This window comes from Salminus brasiliensis, chromosome 15 (genome assembly GCF_030463535.1).
Source record: "Salminus brasiliensis chromosome 15, fSalBra1.hap2, whole genome shotgun sequence".
Classification (NCBI taxonomy): Eukaryota; Metazoa; Chordata; class Actinopteri; order Characiformes; family Bryconidae; genus Salminus; species Salminus brasiliensis.
The window spans coordinates 5,086,904-5,106,141 of NC_132892.1; the positions used below are offsets into that span (position 1 = coordinate 5,086,904).

General features: G+C 41.6%; 1 protein-coding gene across 1 annotated transcript in view; it reads left to right on the top strand.

Moving 5' to 3' along the window:
* elfn1b (extracellular leucine-rich repeat and fibronectin type III domain containing 1b) overlaps nucleotides 1–19,238 on the top strand; it is a 162,352-nt gene that overhangs the window by 90,670 nt on the left and 52,444 nt on the right. Inside the window, exon 2 of the mRNA XM_072657659.1 lies at nucleotides 11,194–11,312. The gene's annotated coding sequence lies outside the window, so the exon portion shown is untranslated. The remainder of the gene's footprint in view (nucleotides 1–11,193; nucleotides 11,313–19,238) is intronic.

Here is a 19,238-nt window from a genome sequence, read left to right on the forward strand (position 1 = left end):
AAAGCGTTGCTTTACAGATACAGGGCAGATATTAATGGCTGAAATTTAAAAAATAATAATAACAATAAAAAAAGATTAAGCTCTGGAGTATAACCTGGCCATTGTAGAACATTTAGTTTTGACCTTCCTTACATACTAACCATCAATCTATCAAGTCTACTTAAACCATTCAACCATCCATCCCTCAGTTTTAATAAGATGACAAGTTTCTGCACAACGTCCATGGCCAGCTTGAGCTGATTAAGCTGGTTGACCAGCTAAGCTCTTGACCAGCATGTGGTATGTTTGATGGTTAAGCTGGTCTACACGCATGGATCAACCTGACCAAGCTAGACCACCTGTATGATGAAGCTCAACCATGAAGACCAATCTAATCAACCAGCTTGACCAGCAAGACTATGATGGTCAACCAACAAGACCAGCAAGACCAAGTTGGTCGACCAACATGACCAGAACTGCAACATACACTGTGCTGGTCAAGAGCTAACCAGTTAACCAGCTAGCTTATTAGCTTAGTGTATGTCTTTGCCTGAATCTCCAGCTTTTTAACCACCCTGACCATTAAAGACCAGCTTAGACCATCTGAGACAAACTAGAAGCAAAAGCTGGAGCTGTTCCATTGTTCCATTGGTTAAAATGATTAATGATTAATTGCCCATCTTCACGTGGCTGTCATACTTATATGCCAGATTGAAATGTATCAAATGATATTTACTGATCATTACTGAAGTTTATTTAGGTCTATTTAACTTATTAGCAATATTAGCAAGTTCAACGATAAAACATTGTTGCTAGGCTGGCATTTAAAGCTGATACCAACAGGTAAAGCTAGCTATCGTGCACTTGCTATCCGCTATCAAGCTAGTTTCTTTAGCGTGTGTTAGCTTGCTAACAAATATTAGCAACAGTTATCTACATCCTATCCCCCTGACTGTTCCATTGGGTGGAATTGTCCATGTGATTACTTTCCATTCACGATTGAAATAAATGGAAATGTATATATTTTTATTTTTTATATTTTATTATTTCTTGACTGTGTTGCTGTTTTACGTTTTATCAAATGGAAACCTCATATTACCAAATTCAGTTGCTCCGTTTGCAAAATAAAGCATTAAATATGTCCTAGTAAGCTGCTGGGTCCTAAACGGTCCTTCTGTAAGACAACGTCAGAGTGGATAGGATGTGTCACGACACCACCACCCCCATGTTTCACTTCTGAGATGGTGCTTTTGGAGAAAAAATCGGAGGTCATTGTTAGGTTTAAGCCGCATGTAGCACTTTGTTTTTAACGCAAAACATGTCCTCTGGTACTGCGTCCAAATAACGAATCGGATTCATACGCCCAAAGCACTCTGTCTCAGATGTCCTGGTCTTGGTCTAGGTGTCCTCTGGAAAACTTTAGTCTTGCTCTGATGGTTTCCTCTCTGCTCACCTCCCATGAAAATCAAATGTGTGGTCCCTTTCTGATGGTATGCTGTACTTGGACTTCAGCTCTGTCAAGAGCTACCCGTAGATCCTGTGATGATATTTTAGGATGTTTGGAGGCATTTTGTGGTCTGCTGTTGGACTGTTGGACTTGGCCGTGTTGGCAGGTGTAGCACTTGTACATGTATTTAGCAGTGGACAGTGGAGCTTCTTTCTAAAGGCCTCAGAGAGAACTTTGGATTTCATCACGGTGAAAACTCTCACTTTACCAATCAAGAGCAAACCAAAGTAAATGTCTGAGGTTTAAATAAGACAGGCTTCTCCAGAATCTGTTCTAATGATGATCTAACCTGATTCTGAGCATTTAAAGTAGTAATACTTTAGAAGAAACTGCATTTCTAGTTTAAAAAACAATGGTTTTCATAGGGTGTCCTCACTTTTTGGGCCAGACTGTACAGGCCCAGTTTACGCTACACTACAGAAATACCACTTTACCTCCTCCACACTTACAGATGTCTTTTTCCCCAAACATTACATAACTTTAGTGACACCGAAAGTGGTTCTTGGATGACATCGCTCACAGTACCCTTCCTGCCCTTCTTTTCTGAGAAGTTCGCAGTAAGCCTTTTAGAACTCGTCCAGCTTCAGATAAAAAAACAACGAAAAAAAAAAACTGGCAGATAAAAACACGTTTGATCGGGAGCAGTTTCTCTGGATGCCTCTGAACGGCCGTGTCAACTTTGAAAGTGATAAAAGTTTCATGGACTTTTAGGCTACAAAGATGCCGGAGGGAGTCTTTCATCTTTTTGCTTCTGTAAATCTGAAGAGAAAACATATTAATGAATGGACTACTTCGAAAAGGAGAAGGAAAACAAAGGTCTTGAGCAGCAGCCCTTTTCTCATTGCTTTGTTTACACAAGTACAAGTACATTCAGTGGCTGAATCTAACGACTAGTGTTTGCGCTGAGGATTTACTCAGAACAGAGCATGAGTACATGTATAATGCAAAAAACTGTATATTGAACTTTTGTTGGTGCTGTTTTCCTATATCCGCGTTTACATGCAGCCTGATCATTCGTTAGCAATCCAATCAATAGCCCAATCGGAGTGAAATATGTCCATGTCTACACCTCAGTCGAATTAGACCAGTCTAATTAAGGCCATTCCAACTGACGTTTATATCCAACTGAATCCTTTAATATGGTATATTTTGCGGTTGCAAGGGGGATATAGGTTGCTAAAAATGATGTTTAAGGCTGCTGACTAGGTGGTTGATAGGTGCTTGTATCCAAGTGGCATAAGACAGGTGGTTGCAACTGTATATTTAACGGTAGCTAGGGTGTTACTAGGTGATTGCTAGGATATTGCTAGACAGTTGATGGGGTGTTCCAGTTGGTTGCTAGGATGTTGCTAGTGTGCGGCAATTTATATGTTATTCCAATAGATGCTACGTTGTGGCTAAGTGGTTACTATGGTACGTATTATGGTTACTAAGGTGGTCACAAGGTGGTTTCAGTAGTGTTCCGGGTGCTTGCTAGGTTATTGCGAGGTGTGTTTGTATCAAGGTTGTATCAATGGGAATATAAATGTTTACACCACCATTTCTGAGCATTTTCCGATTCTGCTGCACAGTAACCGAAGCCGCTTATGAGCTCACATCTTACTAACAGAACGAATATTATGGGGTTTGTTTGATGCCGATCAAAAAATCTTGAAACACAGTGTCATGAAATTCTGTCTTGGCATGTCATAGCAGTACCAGAAAACTTCCATGTCAAGGAGTTCGGTCCTTCAGTCGGAAAGAGCTCATGCAAAACAGCTTTCAAACACTTACAGATGTCCCTCAATCAGACTTTGGTACATTCTCCACACAGCATGTCAGGGGGACTTGGGACAGTCACACAAACTGAACTTCAGTTGCTGTGAGGTTTCCTTTGAGGGCTCAGAGCAGCTAGTTTACATGTAGAGTTGTAATAAGAAGCTTGGGCCCTGAGCCTGGTACTGTCTATCACCTTATTCCCTCTCCAGCTCAAGCAGCTGGTCCTACTTTTAAAGTAAACCCACCAGCTCAGCTCTTCATTAAAGAATTCTTCCATTTCTGAGTGTTGCTAGAAGGTTGCTGTGGTAATTTTGGTGGTTATTAAGTGATTGCAAGGTGGTAACTAGGGTACTGCGAGGTAGTAACTTTAGAATTTTAGGTGTTTGGTTAGAATTTTAGGTACCCAAGGTGGTGTTTCTAAGTGGTTACTATGGTACATTTTATGTTGGCTACAGGGATTATTAAGTAGTTTCCATGGTGTTCAGGGTGGTTGCTAGGATAACACTAGGTGGTTTATGTGTTTATGAAAAATGCACAAGCCCATTTATCACAGACAGACTAAACATTCTGAGTGTTGCTAGATGTTATTATGATATTTTGGGTGGCTATTAAATGATTGCTACGTGGTTGCTAGGGTACTGCAAGGTAGTATCATTAGAATTGTAGGTGGTTGGAAAGCTGTGATGAAGGTACCTAAGGTAGTGTTTCTAAGTGGTTACTATGGTATGGATTGTGCTTGTTGGTTGATGTGGTTGATGTGGTATCCCAGGTGTTTGCAGAACATTCCGAGTGATGCTAGATGGTTACTGTGGTATTTTGCATGGTTGTTATTGTTGCTATGGTATTTAACTTTGGTATTTTAGTTGGTTGAAAAGCAGTACCTAAGGTACCTGAGGAGGATCCTATAAGCAGTTGCTAAGCAGTTATTATTAACTACTAACTGGAGGGCTTACTAAGTAGTTTCCAAAGTGGTCGAAGTGGTTGATGTGGTATCCCAGATGGCGGCAGAACATTCTGATTTCTGCGGGTATCAAGGGTTGCTAGGTTGTTGCTACGGTACAGCTTTGGTATTTTTGTTGTTTGGAACACAGTGGCTAAGGTAACCAAGGCAGTTGTTGGGGAATTGCTAAACACTTACTATATCACATAGTTGCTAGAGGGTTACTGAGTAGTTTCCATGGTGTTCAAGGTGGTTGCTGGCATTTTGCTAGGTGGTTGATGTGGTCCTATCCCAGGTGGCTGTAGAACATTCTGAGTGTTGCTAGAAGATTACTGATAGTTTACATGGGTATTAGATGGTTGCTAGGTTGTTGCTAGGGTACAGCTAGGTGGTATCTTTGGTATTTTAGTTGGTTGAAAAGCAGTACCTAAGGTGCCTGAGGTGGATACTATAGGCTGTTGCTAAGCAGGTACTATTAACTACTAACTGGGGGGCTTACTGAAGTAGTTTCCGTTTTGGTGAAGGTGGTTGATGTGGTCCTATCCCCGGTGGCTGCAGAACATTGTGCAGAGTGTTGCTAGATGGTGAGTGTGCTATTTTCTGTGGGTATTAGGGGTACAGCTTGGTGGTCTCTTCGGGTATTTAAGGTACCCAAGGCGGTTGTTGGGGTATGGCTAAGCAGTTTTGCCTAAAGTTTAGCCTAAAGGGTTATTGAGTAGTTTTCATGGTGTTTAAGGTGGTTGATGTGGTCCTACTCAGCTCCTGATTAAATAATGCTTCGATAAAAAAAAAAAAACGGACAAGTTGACAAGAAAAAGTTTGGGTGTTTAAGTTTCCGTCTGCTTTCTACGGCATCTGCCAGACTTCCAGTCTCAGCAGAGCCGAAAACACACGCCCCACACACTCCCACGCACACACTCATCTATTCTCTCTGTCCATGCTGCAATAAAGGGAAGACTAGAAGCTGAGACTTATTATTATAGATTATTTAAATTCATAATTCATCCTGCTGCTCTTTATTCAAATCCTATCAATTATTAAAGGGTCTTTCAAAATGAGGCTGGGGTTTGGTGACTGATACAGCTCCCTCTCTCTCTCTCTCTCTCTGTTTGACTTTCTGTATGACTAAAGCAAAGAGACTTTGATGACTTCCCGTCAGTTAAACAAAGCACTGCAGGAGCTCACCCACCTCCGCATTTCCTAATATTAATAACTGAGAACATGTTTAAAGGCAGAGCACAACCACACGGTAAAGAACTTGTGTCAGACACCAGCAGAAACACTGCAGTAATCTGCTGTATTCCTTAAACGTTTAAACGCCGCAGATTGCGGTGAATAATATGGATCGGATATTGTGTCAACGTTGGCAACAGTGCTTCTAAATGGTAGGCCCCGTTCACACCTGGCATTAACATGTGTCTCAGATAATCCGATCAAAAATGACTGCCAAAATGTAGCCGTTCACACCTGGCATTTTCAAAGTGTCTCCACTTGCAATCAGATTTCTCACATCGTTTCCTCTGGAGGCGGGGCATGGCGCACATGAATAATTAATTAAATGAGATAAGGCACCTAGTTTCACTTGCGTACAAGCCAAGAATATAATCTGTATCTATTAGTTATCGTAGACTGTTACTGTAGCGTGCTCAGCTGACTCCAGATCGGATTTCTTGTCAACGTTGACAACCGTGGCCCTAAATTGTTAGGTGAGGATTTGGTGAAGGTGCCGCTCAGACCTGGCATTAACCATCACTTCGGGTTATCCGATCACAAATGATTGCCAAAACGCGTAGCCAACTACCCAAGGCGGTTGTCGGGGTATTGCTAAGCAGCTACTATATCACATAGTTGCAGAGGGTTACTGAGTAGTTTCCATGGTGTTCAAGGTGGTTGCTGGCATTTTGCTGGGTGGTTGATGTGGTCCTATCCCAGGTGGCGGCAGAACATTTTGAGTGTTGCTAGATAGTGAAGGTGCTATTTTCTGTGGAATTTTTCTGAGGAGTTTTTAGGTTGTTGCTATGGTACAGCTAGGTGGTAGCTTTGGTATTTTAGTTGGTTGGAAAGCAGTGGCTAATATACATGAGGTGTACCTGGCATTAACCATCACTTCGGTTTATACTTGCGCACAAGCCAACTCGGTAGGTGATGCAGTTGATGCGGCCGTGCAGTCGGCTGAGGCGTTTTGGCGTTTACACTGCAAGAATAATGTGGTAATCTGGTCTCTGACCTCCCCTGAATGTGGTTTGAGTGATCAGATTACAGTGTGTCCTCAAGGCACAATGCACCTCGTTTACATCTGTGCTTTGTGCTGGCCACTTGATGATCGGATCAGCCAGGACGCATGGTGAACGTGGCCTGGGTCACGCTTCCTTCATGCATATGGAATATCAGATTATATCCAGATAAGGCCAATCCACATAAAACTGCAAGTGTAAACACACCCAAGACGTGTTATAACCAGAAACAAATCCAATCACTCAAACCACTTAAATAGGTGGACAGAGATGCATCTGAGCCACGTTCTAGCAGTGTAAACGCATCTGACTCTCCAAGAAGCATTCCACAACCAAAAGCCCTCCCAGTACAACCCCAACACCAGTACAATGATTAAATCTGCATCAGTCTGCATCAGATTTCAGTCTTGTTCATTTTGTCATGCAAATCAGGAAACGAAAGCTGGGTGGAGATGGGGGTACAGTACCTGTTTCGGATCATGAACCCTGTCTTTCCTTTGCCATATTCGAGCTAATCTTGGTTTCATCATTACAAATATCTTGTTCCACATCTAATCAGGCTTTTTCAGATGTTTTCTATCAGTCTAATCTGGTCTCTCTGATCTTGAGTGTTGAGTGGTTTGTATCTTAAGATGTTTTAGACTCTCTGTATTGACATTCATAAAGGTGTTTCCTGATTGCGGACTTTCACAATGATAAGCCTACCTCTTTGAGCATGTTCTCGACTTGTTTAGGGGTCCTCCGTGGTCTTTTAGGTCTTCTGGTGTTGCTAAGTTGAAGTAGTGTACAGAGGCAAAAAAGGGCTCACTGTCCAAATACTTGGACCTGACTGTATATGTACAAAAGTTTGTAGACACTTGTTCATCCAATATTGCTTTCTCCCCCCTTTGTAACAGCCTCTGCTCTTCTAGGAAGGTTTTAGCCATTTTAAGAGATTGCTTTGCGGAATTGATTGCATTCAGCCACAAGAGCATCAATGAGGACATGCACCAGATGTTTGGTGATGGGTTCTGGATCACAAACACCACTCCAACTTATTCAACTCATTCAAATATTCAGAGAACCTCAGCCAACATGTTCATGTGGGGCTCACATGGGTGGAACGTGGGCTAGGTGGGTTCCATGGACGCAGGGAGGGTTGGATGCATGCGTGGGTCCGATGCAAGTACTTTAATAACACAATAGAAAATAATACAAAGAGCAAACCAAAGCAAACAAAGAAGCAACTAACGGGAATAAACAGGAAAGCAACGTAAACTCGACAAACTAGTGGGCAAACACAAAGCACACCTGAGACTGGGGGGCTCTGGGAGCTGAGATTGGTGAGCAGGGCAGGGAAATGGGGGAATACTAACAAAACCTACAGGCAGTGCCTGGGAAAACAAGGGGGGAACTAAGGACGCACTAGACTACTCAAAAAGGGGAGAAGAGAGCTGGGGAACCAGCCGCTGAACCATAAACGGCTAGGCCGACCAAACCTGGTAATGCAGCGTGGAAGAGGGTCGCGTAGCTGCAGCAAGAGCCGTGGGTATAAACTTGGAGCGAGCAAACGCGCCTCGCTAAATCCGTAGATGGCCCTGTGGCCCGTTCGAGGATGTGAACAAAGAGCCGAAGCTGGCCTAAACACACCGTGATCCGAGTACGTAACCTCAAGGTCCTAAACTAGCAATTCTTGGCGAGGAGCTCAGTGTCCGAGCTCCTTAAGTACCCCCAGTCTCAGATGAAACACATTAACTAAACAAGACATGATGAACTTAGCAAACTAGACGCCCTGGGGGAGGGCGTGATGTTGCGGGCGTGACACTAATAAAACCATTTGGCACCAGTTCAGATAGCCATACAAGCCTGACATGGGCATGTAACCTGGGTTACAGCCCAATGTCGCATGGCTATATACCATCTAGCTTGGTATAGAGCATGGTGACCGGAGGTCTCCTAGTCTCAACCTGGAGAGATACCTCCAACCTACAGCTATCAGCTTACCCTGTTCAGCAAATCATGCACTTCTGAAAGCAGTAATTGTTGGATTAAGTGGCTTGGATTAGGGTTGGATCCAAAGTCTGTATGCTGGTGGCTCTGCAGGAGCAGGGTTGGAGGCTCATGTGTGGTTGCTCCATATTCAAATCTGACAACTTCAGCCCACCTAGGAAGCAATTTTACACTGTAAGTTATTCCTGTTACACTGTAAGAGTCAGCCTCTCCTACAGAAATGAATGTGTCACTTGAGGTTCTAGACAAAGCCAAATAATAGGTAGAGGAGACAGGAGTTGAAGGTGTAGTCTCAAACATTTCATCACGCTTTCCAAGGGCATCGTCAATTAAAATGAAACGAGAACTGATGAAAAGGAGTGATGAAGGCCTTTGAATGAGTGGCAAAACATCTCCTAGATTAAAACCACAAGTCCAATCACCTTGATTTAGTGCTACGAGAAAATCGAATGACCTGGATGACTGAAAACGGTCTCACTTTTTATTAGAACACATTCATCTTGTGTAGGAGTCTCTTACTCCAGCAATTACAAATAAAGCCATTTAGAACCTTAAAGTGTTTCCTAAGCCACTGGCCTTTCTTCAGTCAATAACATCTTCAGTGGAGAACACGCTCCTCTGCTTTTCATGCTTTATATAAATCACTGCTACAGTATTATTCGCCAACCCCTGACTGTGATCTTAAATCTCTGAAACAGTCAGTGGAATACTCACACTGTAGGAAGGCCATAAACTAAAATTTGATTTATATGTTTTTGAAACTGTGTGCCTGATAAAAAATCTCCTATCAGTTGCCTTCCAGGTTTTTCTTACAGCACTGAACAAGGTCTGAACCCTCGCTGAGCCTTCTGTTAATAATTCCCCACAAGTTTTACTGCCGGCTAGGCCCTGCTTTCCGACAAGACCCTTGTTTTTCAATGATGTCCTATAGAAACACGCACACCCAATGTATCTTCTGAAATCAAGATTTTTAACAGGCTTTAATAGACGCTCCACCCGTACTGCAGTAACAGCCTCTACTCCTCTAGGAAAGCTTTCCAGTCAGCCTGGTCTCTAAAGGATTTCATACATATGTGATTATAGGAGCAGTTCAGGACTGTGTGCTACATACAGTTAGACCCTGCACGGATTACTGACACAACCCAGACACACAGAAACCAAACCATCAGAGCAGAGAATTATACAAAGCAACCAGTGACATTTTATTATCTAAACCTAAACCTAACCTACTACACCTACAACTTAACCTCCACTTAACCTACTCCACATCAACTTAAATCTAAACCTAACCTGCTAGACCCAAACCTAATTCTAACCTTAACCTAAACTTAACCTAACATACAACTCAACCTAAACCTAAACTTAACTTGCTACACCTAAATCTAATTTTAACCTTAACCTTAACTACACCTCATCCTAACTTAAACCTACAACCTACCTAACTTAAACCTACAACCTAACCAACCTACCTAACCTTAACCTTAAAACTACACCTAAACCTAATTCTAACCTTTATCTAAACTGTATCTCAACCTAAACCTAACCTTTACCTAAACTACACCTCAATCTAATCTACTACACCTAAATCTAATTCTAACCTTAACCTAAACTTAACCTAACATACAACTGAACCTAAACCTAAACTTAACCTACTACACCTAAATCTAATTTTAACCTTAATCTTAACTACACTTCATCCTAACTTACTACACCTAAACCTAATTCTAACCTTTATCTAAGCTACATCTCAACCTCAACCTAAACTTAACCTAACATACAACTCAACCTAAACTTAACCTGCTACACCAAATCTAATTCTAGCCTTGACCTAACCTACACCTCAACCTAACCTACTACACCTCAACCTAATTCTAACCTTAACCTAACCTACACCTCAACCTAACCTACTACACCTCAACCTAATTCTAACCTTAACCTAAACGTAACCTAACATACAACTAAACCTAAACCTAAACTTAACTTGCTACACCTAAATCTAATTTTAACATTAACCTTAACTACACCTCATCCTAACTTACTTCACCTAAACCTAATTCTAACCTTTATCTAAACTACATCTCACCCTCAACCTAAACTTAACCTACTACACCCCCACCTAATTCTAACCTTACCCTAACCTACACCTCAATCTAAACCTAACCTGCTACACCCACTTCTAATTCTAACCTTAAAGTAAGCTAACTTTAATCTAACCTATATTTCAACCTAAACCTAACATACTACACCTAAATCTAATCCTAACCTTAACCTAACCTAACTTTAATCTAAGCTACATCTCAACCTAACCTTAACCGAAACTACACCCCCCCTAAACCTAACCTTCTACACCTCAACCTAATTCTAACCTTAACCTACACCTTAATCTAAAAACCTAACCTGCTACACCTAATTCTAACCTTAACCTAACCTACACCTCAACCTAAACTTAACCTACTACACCTAAACCTAATTCTAACCTTAGCCTAACCTACACCTCAACCTAAACTTAACCTACTACACCTAAACCTAATTCCAACCTTAACCTAACCTAATTAAATTTGCATCTAACCTACACCTCACCCTAAAGCTAACATACTACACCTAAATCTAATTCCAACTATAAACTAGGCTAAACTTAACCTAAACTACACCTCAACCTAAACACCACATGTTGGTGGTATGTTAGGTGGTGTGTTGCACTGGTACCATAAGACTATTTCGTTTGTAATCTGATGTTATTTCACAAAAAAAGTGGGTCTGATTTCTGAAATGTTCTTTTTTGACAGACTATTCTGCAAGCCTGGAAATGTACATTTGCTGGAGATGAAAAAGGGCATCCACAGCTGAAAAGAAGAACGAGTCCAAATCACAAGGACATCATTTGAGCTAGCCTACGCCAAGAGGAGTAAGTTGTGATTACATCTTTCTTTGCTTAATAGATGACTGCCACAGGACGGTAAAAAGTACAGCATACATCATACAGTAGTAGGATACCGTGAGAATTAGAGACTAGGTCTTCAGTTCAGGCCCCAAATATCAAACATCGGACAAAAAAGAGGGAAAACCCACCTGTACGACAGTGCTAATTTCTGTTAGCCTTTCTATGGGATTTTAGTACTATGTTAGCACAAGGCTTTTAACAGGTGAGTTTAGCACAAAACAGTGCAGGAATCCATCCGTCCAGGACTGGAATTGCCCACGCCTGCCATAGAAGGACACTCTTCTGATTTAGTGAAGAACCGTGTTTTTAATAGAGATGTTCAAGTGTGCAGAACCTTTTGAAGGCTGGATTTAAAGATTCCTAAGTGGCTCTTCTATGGCATTCCTTTGTAGCAACTTTACATTCCAGCGTGTTCAGTGAAACGTCCAGGTACGGAGCTCCCACCGGCAAAGTCTGACCGCACCTGGCTCCTAAAGAGAATGGCGAGCGACACGTTGATTAGTTTATTGCACGTTACGCCCAAAAAAAACACACCCTTGATTAATTAAGAGACGTTTTGAGCCGTGTGGGTGTACTTTTCCCATAGTTACCATAGCAGAGACACACCGACATGACCTAAATCAAGCTGCGCGATGCACGGTTGACGGCTCGCCAAAAGTTCGCTAAACCAAGGTACTACATTGAACGTGACAAGAACTCCCATTCATATTTCAAAGTGTAGCCGATCTCCTCATATATAATGTCTCTGGTGGAATGCTAGGGGTTAGCTTTTAGCCTAGCACAAGTAGCTCTCGTCACTTTGACAAAGCCGCAATAGCGGTACTAACACCGCGGTACGGTTACTGTGGTAGCAATGCTGATGCTGCAGTAGTGTAGCAAACACTGTGGTAGTGATACTGAGGATAATTAGACTGCCTTGCCACAAATCTGATATATGGCCATATATGCACATATATCATAAAAGGTTAAGTGTATAGTTCAGAATATATGTCCAAATGTTTGTGGACACCCCATGTAATGAATGCATTCAGCTATTTTAGGTTGCGCCCCTCACCGACACACATGGCTTATCTTGTCCTTGTAGAAAATGAGACTCTCAGGAGCAGACCACCATGAAACTATTGGCACCATGCGTAATGCCAGGTGGGGTGGTGACTGTCCAAAATCTTGACCTGACTATTGCTAATGTCAAATGCAATCAAATCCTCACTGCAATGCTTCTTTGCAATCTAGCAGAAGTGATACTGAGGATAATAAGACTGCCTTGCTAATGCCACAATAGCAATGCTAATGGCACAATAGTGATGCTAACACCACGGGAGCGATGCTGGGTGACGCTGGGCGAGGCAGGGTAGCGAAGTATGGTAGCGAGGCACGGTAGCGAGGCCAATGGTGCGATATCGAACCTAACACTGTGGACCCAACCTCAGCTTACCTAAGGCTACATTTTCTCTCGGCAGCACAGATACTTGTTAGCTTTGTGGCTAAATGTTTCGTCAGTCAGTTTGTCACTTACTCACCAAGTCAGTCAGAAATGACCTCCTCTAGGCTGGCCTGCTAGTTGGTCCTGCAAGTTTTATTAAAAATGTATGCTTAGGGGCACTGCAGTATCGATGGTGGGCGATGGTGGGCACGACTGGTGAATGGCAATGCTGGATAGGGTCAGCTGCTGGTACGCTGCTAATGCTGCAGTAGCGATTTTTCAGTAGTGATGCCAATGCCGTGGTAGTGATACTAACGCCCTGATCGCACGAAGGCTTGAGCAACAGCAATACTAACACTGTGATAACGACTATAACGCTGCCTTGCTAATGACATAATAGCAATGCTAACACCACTGGAACGATGCTGGGTGATTATGGGCGAGGCAGGGTCGCGAGGCACGGTAGCGAGGCCAATGGCGCAATATCAAACCTAACACTGTGGACCCAACCTCAGCTTACCTAAGACTACATCTCCTCTCGGCAGCACAGATGCTTGTTAGCTTTGTGGCTAAATGCACCACACCATCAGTACCAGAAAATGTGTCGTCTAGGCAAACAAGAGGCAGTTTCAGCAAGGTTCTTCAGTCAGTCTGTCACTTTCTCACCCAGTCAGCCAGAAATGACCTCCTCTGGGCTGGCCTGCTAGGTGGTCCTGCAAGTTTTATTAAAAATGTATGCTGGGGGGCCTTGCAGAGTGGGATCAGCTGCTGAAACGCTGCTAATGCTGAGTCTACATGCTATCGCTACAGACTTTAACACACACATTAATGCCACAGCAGGTCTTCACACCACTTTCCTTCACAATAATACCTCAAGCAAGGAGACCCGACCTCAGCTCACCTAAGCCTACATCCCCTCTCAGCAGCTCAGATACTTTGTGATGCTTTGTGGCAAAATGTGGTCCTCAGACCGTCAGCACCAGAAAATGCCACTTCTAAGCAAACATGAGGTGTTTCCAATTCAACAAGATCCGTCAGTCAGTCAGTTAGTCAGTCAGTGAAATTGCCTCTTCCAGGCCGGCCCGCGAGGCTTTCCGGCAAAAACTACAAATCAAGGTGCTTTCATTAAAACTTAGGCTTACCCTGCAAACAACAAGAGCAAATGTAGTCCCCTGTTGTTCACTGAACAAATGCTTTTAGAACTTATGTCATAGTTCAACACAAGACATTTAATTTTGCATGAACAGGAATCAAGCATGAATCTTTTAAGACAATTAATCATTTATGATGCTCGCATTCATTTACTTACTGTATTATTACACTGAGCTTATTCTAGGGGCACAGTGGAAAGTCGGATACCCATACGCAAATCTGATATATGTCCATATATGCACATATATCATAAAAGGTTGAGTGTATAGTTCAGAATATATGTCCAAATGTTTGTGGACACCCCATGTAATGAATGCATTCAGCTATTTTAGGTTGCGCCCCTCACCGACACACATGGCTTATCTTGTCCTTGTAGAAAATGAGACTCTCAGGAGCAGACCACCATGAAACTATTGGCATCATGCGTAATGTCAGGTGGGGTGGTGACTGTCCAAAATCTTGACCTGACTAATGCTCATGTCAAATGCAATCAAATCCTCACTGCAATGCTTCTTCGCAATCTAGCAGAAATCTAGTCTTCTTCTCTGGACAGTAACTCTTTTAAAAACTCTTTTTAATACCATTGATTTCAGAAGGAAAGTGAATGCGCAGGTGTCCCAATACTTTTGTCCACATAACTACATGGACAAAAGTATTGGGACATCTAGACATTACACTGGCAGGAGCTTTTATGATATCCCATTCCCATAATCCATTAATAAGGAGCTGCCCCCCACCCCCAACTTTGAAGCTCTAACAGCTTCCACTGTTCAGGGAAAGGCCTTCTACAAGATTTAGGGGTGTGTCTATGGGAATTTTTTGCCCATTCATCCAGAGGATGACTCTAGCATTTGTAAGATCAGACACTGATGTTGGACAAGAGGGCCTGGCTCGCAATCTCCCAAAAGGGGTTGGATGAGGTTAAGGTCAGGGCTTTGTGCAGGCCAGTCCACTTCTTCCACACCAAACTCCTACCAAACCACGTATTTATGGAGCTTGCTTTGTGCACTGGGGCACAGGCATGCATCCCCAGGGCCTTCCCCAAGAGTTGGAAGCATACAACAGTCCAAATTGCAATTTTAGGGGCCTATAGGCCAAACCCCTGAAAAACAACCCCACAGCATTATCCCTCCTCCACCAAACTCCACAGATGGCACAATGCAGTCAGTCAAGGGACGTTCTCCAGGCGTTCGCCAAACCCAGACATGTCCATTAGGCTGACTTGTCACCCCACAGAACGTGTTCCCACTACCGCAGAGTCCAGTGGCTTCTGATGCTTGCCATTGTGCTTGGTGATGTAAGTCTTGCATGCAGCTGCCCGGTTATGGAAACTGACGACATAATGCTCCTGGGCTGATGTCCCAATACTTTTGTCTATATTGTGTATGCCAGGTATATTTCAATATTTGTCAAATATGTGTGGGACATTAGAGAATTTCAATTTTCACAATTAGTGGTTGTCAGCCACCCCATCTGTGCTTTAGCCCCCTACACCAATGCATGGAGGTTACAGTGTTTATGAGGTTGGCCTACAGAACCATTACCTATCTTACGCTTCCAGACTTCCACTGCTGAAATGTCCTTACTGCACGACCACACATGGGTGTGAGGCACTGTGTAACACTGCCCTGTCGGGACGACTTGCCTTGCTTTTCTTTTTTCCAGCTAAATCTCTCTCAGTCCCAGCGGCGTGTGTTTACTGAGCTGAACATCTGCTTCATGCTACAGTGAATGGAATTGAAATTCAGAAACATTCATAAGCATTCCGTTTTTCGCCCATTTAACGCTGAGCCTAGTGATGCATCTACGAAGGGACGAGCAAAAAGCACACACATATTTAAAACATGAGCTCTGCATGGAGATGTAATCAGGGCTTCGTACTATACTAAGTCTTATTTTAGAAGACGTACTGTTTACTGAGGTACACATTAAATTGAACAGGGTTCTATGACTTTAAACAACAGTAGAACCCCTAGTGCTACACAGAACCATGTTTTAAGGAGCTCTAGATTATGCGACTTATATTTATGTGGTACTGTTGAATACCATGGTATATGTGTATGGTGATGTTGTATAACATGTATATTTGTATACAGTAGATGGTACTATACTGTTGAACAGCATGGTATACTTATAAGGTACTGTTGAATACCATGGTATACTTAATTGGTAATGTTGCAGAACATGGTATATTTAGTTGGTACTACCATGGAATATATAATACTGTTGAATACCATGGTATACTTAGTTGGTACTGTTGAATACCATGGTATATGTGTATAATACTGTTGAACAGCATGGTATACTTATAAGGTACTGTTAAATACCATGGTATACTTAGTTGGTAATGTTGCAGAACATGGTATATTTATATGGTGCTGTTGTATAAAATGATATATTTAGTTGGTACTACTATGGTATATATAATACTGTTGAATACCATGATATACTTAGTTGGTACTGTTGAATAACATGGTATATTTGTATGATACTGTTAAATACTATGGTATATTTAGCTGGTACTGTTGAATAACATGGTATATTTAGTTGGTACTGTTGAATAACATGGTATATTTAGTTGGTACTGTTAAATAGCATGGTATATTTGTATGATACTGTTAAATACTATGGTATATTTATAAGGTACTGTAGAATACCATGACATATTTGTATGATACTGTTGAATACCATGATACACGTAATTGACACTGTTGAATACCAAGGTATACTTATAAAGTACTGTTGAATACCATGGTATACTTAGTTGGTAATGTTGCAGAACATGGTATATTTATATGGTACTGTTGTATAAAATTCAACAGTATTATAAATATACCATGGTAGTTTACCATATATACCTATACTGTTGAATACCATGGTAAACATAAGGTAATGTTGAATACTATGGTATATTTGTATAATAATGTTGAATAGCATGGTACACTTAGTTAGCACTGTTGATTACCAGGTTAACTTACACGGTACTGTTGAATACCATGTTATAATTGTATAATACTGTTAAATACCATGGTATACTTATAAGGTACTGTTGAATACCATGGTATATTTCTGTGGTACTGTTGAATACCATGGTATAATTGTATAATACTGTTGAATACCATGGTATACTTAGTTGGTATTGTTGCAGAACATGGTATATTTATCTGGTGCTGTTGTATAAAATGATATATTTAGTTGGTACTACCATGGTATATAAGTATAATACTGTTGAATACTATGATATATTTGTGTGGTACCTTTGAATACCATGGTAAATCTGTGTAATACTGTTAAATGACATGGTATGCCTATCAGGTACTGTTTAATGCCTTGTATATTTGTACTGAATACCATAGTGTATTGATAATGTACTGTTAAATACCATGACATATTTCAAAGTACCATGGTAATACCATAAAATTACATCATACAGCCATGATGATACCACAGTAATTTATGGAAGGTAAGCTTTCAGTGTTAATAGTTTGGCTCTTATCTAGTGAATGTCATGTTGTGCTCACCCTGCTGGAAGCAGTGAAATATGCTTAGTAACCGTACTAAGCAATATGCTTAGTAAATATGTCAGCCCATTAATATAACCCTTATCTGCAGTTATACTACAGTGGTCTGGTTTATGGTTTATTGGTCAATTAAGACTATAATTGAACTTCATAACACATGAGGGCAAAAGTGCTATATCATACTGAGGAAAGGACATTTCTCCCACTGTCCTGCAACTGCAGGTAACAGTGAAATTCATCCATGAAAACGTCCACAAACTGAATTTTCCATGAGAAGGTAACAAATGATTAAAGAGCGATTTGATTTTAATATAAATATATATATATATATATGTGTATATTCTTTTTTTTCTTTCTTTTTTTCTTTTTACAGTGGAAGTGATTAGAATCAGTGATCCAGGGTTTTTTAATGGATCAGCTATTAGCTTTTCAAGCCCGATCTAATTCCAAACCTTGGTTTTGTTGAAGCGGAGCGCCCTCTGGAGTCCTCTAGGCACCATAAACAGACATGATTTCAGCTGACGTTTCCTGTTAGCAGCCAAAACAAAAGCTAAAGCTGGCCTCTGATTCTAACTCTCCATTCCACCATAAGACTGGCGTTGTCCTCTTTTTTCGGGACATCACTATTTATTTAATTTATTTTTAAAGACCAATTTTCTTTAAAAGAAAATGAATCAATACTAATAAAAAAGTGAATATAAATTACAAAAATACTTTTGGGCTAAATTTGCCTGCAAAACTACCATAAAATAATGTCAAATCTGGCAGCATATTCATAACAATATGATGTAATAACATCATAAAAGGATTAAAGCAGCATTATGCGAGAATTGCAAGTTTTTGCTAAAGTGCTCCCCCTTACAGTTACAGAGAGTAACTGACTTCTCTGTCATGAACAATATATAATATAACAGTATCCCCTTCATGGACAGCTGTACACATGCCTTTGTTGACAAGCTGTGAGATACAAAGGCGGCACCTGAAGTGAAAGGAGCATGTGGACTTGAATGTGGAGTAATATGATGCAGTGGCCATCACAGTCCCCATCACAGCCAGTGGAGCATCAACATGATTCTGAAACTGCTGATGGATGAGTTTGGATTGCCCCATAATGTTGCTTTAATTGCTTCTGACGTCTGGTTCCATTCACCACCATTGTAAAAGGTTTCAGTCTGCTTAAGGTTTCTCTAGAACGAAGCACCTCACACTAAACAACTCCACATGGCATTGTTTACCTCCTAAAGAGTGAATTATGCAGAATGTTTGAACGTGTGGTGACATTCCCCTTTAAGGGACCTTTAAAGGGGTATTCCACTGAAGACGAGCAGAAGACGCAGGCCCGGGGTAGCCGCCGCTGCTCCGCTGGTGGAGCGCTTGTTTAGGAGTGTGCTGTAATTACAGTGAAATGCGACTTCATTATTGTAGCGTCTGGCTGTGTGTTCATGCTCGTCTGCTCCTGTCTGTCTGGACTGTGCGCATCAGCGCCGGTCACTGAAAGGCTCTGTTTGTTGTGTTGCACTTTTTTACGCTTTACGATGCAATTTTCCACTTTTCTGGGTCACAGGCGCCACTACGGCCGAGAGCAGAATACATTTAACAGCGAGAGAGAGAGCGAGAGAGAGAGAGAGAGATGCATTTTCTCCTTCACTGCGAGAAATTTGGTGTAATATGAGAACATTTCACAAGGACGACACATTTTCTGCGTCTCCCGCCACCAAATATGGGGCAACATGTGGAGAGTAACAAAAAGAGACAAAGACAAAGAGGGCGAGAGAGGGAGAGAGAGAGAGAGAG